Here is a 4057-nt window from a genome sequence, read left to right as displayed (position 1 = left end):
CACGGACGCAGGAAAAAAGTCACAGAGGCAAAAGGAGAGCCCTCTGCCGCTGCTTGTGGCTCCCTTGGTTGCAAGTCTCGTGGGGACCCTTAGAGTTTAGGAGAAAAGAAGGCAAAAAGTACGTGCCCAAGAGAAGGAAGGACCCGGGAGAGCCCCGAGGAGCACACGCGCGGTTCCTAGCCTAGCTCCCGTGTATATGCTCGGGTTCGGGACGGAGCAGGCTTTCCTGCAGACTCTGCCACCTCTTCCCTGGCTTTTCCCAGGCCCGTGCTGGTGCCCCCCCCATCCAGGCCCTGTCCTGGGTCTTCTGGGGTTTCATGCCCCGGTCCTCTCTGATCTCCCCCCAGATTTTCCCAGGCTAGTCTCCTCTCTGTGTATGGTCACCATGTCAGCCGGAGGACTTCTCCTCGTTGTCTTCTCCTCGCCCCACAACGGTGCTGGTGTCTCCGCGGTGACTGAGAAACTGCTGTTTCCTGACTTAATCAGGCTTCGTTTGCTCCCTTCTCTTTCATTCATGACAGACTAACTGCCCACTCTGACATGTCCATTTGGCAGTTGGAGAAATGCTGTTGGAGGAGGTCACCAAGAGGATGGACCACCAGCTGACCCAAGAGCTGAATCCAGACAATCAGAGGCTCCTCCTCCCTCCCCTGTCTCTGGAATGTGGGTTCCACTGGCCTTTCCCACAAGTAGGAGCCATTTTCAAGGACGCGACCTTGAGAGAGCAGTGTGTTATTGAGACCGTGGATGGTGTCTGTGACTGAACCCTGTGAAGGCCACTATACACACTTAAGGTTCTGGCTGTGGGGGCAGAGATCTGTTGGCTCATGGTACCCAGGAAGAGCCTCCTATATTATCTCTTTTTTCAATTCCTCACCCAAGGATACTTTTCTATTTATCATCAGATAGAGAAGGGAGGAAGGGAGAGAGAGGCAGAGGAAACGTTGATGTGATAGAGCCACATCGACTGGCTGCCTCCCGCACAACCCCACCAGGGCCGGAGATGAACTGCAACCAAGGTATGTGCCCTTGGCTGGAATCGAACCCACAACTCTTGGTCCACCGGCTGACACTCTAACCACTGAGCAGACTGGCCGGGGCATGAGTTCTCTTGCTTATTAAACCACCTGGAGTGACCTCACTTTCTTCCGTCTCCCTGTGCTCTCTGTGTGTGGAGGTCAGTTTCAGATTTCACCTGGGAAGCTGCTGAGGTGACAACCCAACAGTCGGAGATCGGGACCTTCGGTAGCTGGACCACGTCCACACAGCCAGTAAGTGCAGCAGGGCACCAGCTGTCCGACTCCCTGCAGGGGGGCTGCTCACCATCGCGTATCTTTTCGATTTGCATTAAAACAAAGAAAATGTTGTCTGACTTTCTTGACCTCGAGAATCATTTTGCAGTCATTTTGCCAAGGAAACCAATGTTTTAAACGGGCCCATCTGGGGAGCTGGGTAAACGGGGACTTCAATACCCCGTGTGGTCCAGAGAAGGCAGAAGAAAGAGTTGCAGAAGAAACTCCAGCCGGTCCAGGACCCGCCTACCAGTCAAACTGCGGGGGCTCTGCAAAGGGGCGGGATGGGTGGGCAGATGTCATCCCGGTGGTCGTTGGGACAGATCACCAGGACTTGAGCTGGCTTTCAGGTGGTGCCTTGTTCTGTTAGGGTGGAGTCCTGGTCAAGGCTGAGGAAGGGGAACGTCAGGAGGAACCCGGAGTGATGGACTGATTGAGAGAGAGGAGAAGAGTCGTGATCCCAGGTGAGCTGGCTTGACCTCATATAAGGATCACAACGAAGGAGATGAGGGACTGAGTGGGGGTCAGGGAGACAGTAACTCAGCAGTCTTGATGGGAGGACCACCAGTCTAGGAGCAGGGCTGCAACCCCTCTGCCCAGCGTGAAGGGATGCAGAGGGACCAGACACAACAGGAGCTACCCACGTGGTTCTTCCGCTCTTCTAATTGGCAGGCTTGAGGTCAAAGGGACTGGTGGACCCAGCTAAGAAAAAGTAGGAGAATAAAGGGCTAAGAACCAGACCCATAGTCATGGGCTTGTAGCAACAGCAATGGCCAAATTTCTACTTCTCTGGAGGGGATGGGTGACCCCCACAACCTTCACATGCAAAGTGTAGGTCAAGGTGCTGGGGAGGACAGACCTGGGATCATTTGTTCTTCACTTTCAGGGAGTCCTTAAGAGATGTCTAAGAGGGGAGCCATGACCTTGAAACGTGGCTGTTTGGAATTTAGGGTTTGTTAGTAGGCAACCCTGTCTAGGCCACGCAGATGGACCGTTGAAGACCAGCCCACTTGTGGAAATGAGTGGCTGATTCAAAGGAGAGAAAGGAAGACATTCATTCTCCAAGAGCCATGTCAACAAATTTCACTCCCATGCAGAAACGCAATCATGCTTCATGGCGAAAAATATGCCCTTTTAGCTCTTTTAGACTGTGGGGGTACAGTCTAAAGTGGCAACGTGATCCAACATCAGATTGGAAGTTGCGAGACAGGAGAGGGCGCGGGTGGGGTTCAGCCTCCCCCAGCACACAACCCTGTCCTGGCGCACATGGGGAAACTTCTGTCATGTGTAGGCTGACATCTAGTGAATGAATGTCTCTTGTGGTCAAAGTAAGTTATGGAAAATGTAAAGTTAACATCTTTTGCGCGTGAATGGAGAGCTCATTCGGAGCTGAACGATATCAAACATTTACTAGGTGTGTGTCGGGGGCAGGCGGGGAGTGGTGGGAAGATGTGGTTGGGAAAAGCTCCATCGGAATTCTCTGTTTCCCCTCTTGTTAATCTGTAAAAGACTTTTTGGCACTGCCATATGGAAACTTCAGGAGCAGATGGAAATATTTTGAGATGTATAATACACATGGGCCTGTAACATGAATTTCCATTTTCCTTACAGGAGTGAACACAGGGAAGTTCTGCACCGGCCTTTGGACGTTAGCAAAATTTCGGAGGGGAGATGATACTTTATGCCACAGCATCAAAGTGGTTTAGAAACTACAGTCTGATTTGCTAAGAATGAGCAGCACAGAAAGTGTCTCAGTTCTTTCCAGTTTATCATAAAGGTCAATGGCCAGGTAGCTGACAATCCTAACCTTAAATGTACCTTGCAACAAGTCGTGTTTCTCAGCGTTGTATGTACATCCCCATAAGTACTTAAGAGTAACTGAATTCTGTTCTTTCTCAGCCTGGGTGGGCTTGTGTTTTTTCCATCAACGTGAGGGGTCTCATTGGTGCTGAATGGACAGCTCTGGATATGGTCAGATCAAGCTCCAATGGGACCCATGGGGCTGTGAATTTCATAAAATTAAATGCAAAATTGTACGTCTATGAATGTGGGCACATTTACTGAGAGGAGCCGTAACAGTGAAACTTTCCAAACTCCTCCCCCAATAAAAGGGGATATAATTTGTTGCTTTACTCCTATAAAAAAAAAAAAATGCTATTTTCATAGACAGTACATTATTTATCATACATTTTAGTAATGTGACCAGTCTCATATTAAATATACCTTATCATATTTTTGCAGACCCAAAGGCAGTGTATCCCTAAACTTTAATTGTTTACTGACTTTTAATATAGGTGGGATTGGAAGACAGTCAATTTTGATAAAAAGAGAGATCAACCAAAGAGCAAAAAAAATCATCTTCAATGTTTGATTACTGACATTTCACAGTACAGCAGGTCCTGGGATAACCTAGTTTCATTATAATGTTGATGAGATGCCATAGGAACTTAACTTCTGTTTACATCAATTAGCCTATGGTAAAACTGGTTTCATCATATGTTGTTTTGATTAAAGTTTCAGAACCTAATTGAAGACATGAAGCGCACACTTAATGCACACAATTGTAGTTCTTAAAATATTTGTCTTTATCATGTTTGGTGTTTCTGGAAAAAAGCCTGTTAATGTTAGGAGGGTATGTTTTGGTGATGGTGTGAATATAAGTATTAACAAGTTGTAGGGAAGAGGTTGGTAAATGTTTAAATTAACTAACTTGATTTTAAACTGGTCAATAAAAAAAGTTCTCTTAAAATCTCCAGGCATATTTT

This window comes from Molossus molossus, unplaced genomic scaffold, assembly GCF_014108415.1.
Source record: "Molossus molossus isolate mMolMol1 unplaced genomic scaffold, mMolMol1.p scaffold_m16_p_19, whole genome shotgun sequence".
Lineage (NCBI taxonomy): Eukaryota > Metazoa > Chordata > Mammalia > Chiroptera > Molossidae > Molossus > Molossus molossus.
The sequence above is the reverse complement of the archived record's forward strand: the minus strand, read 5'-3'. Positions refer to the sequence as shown.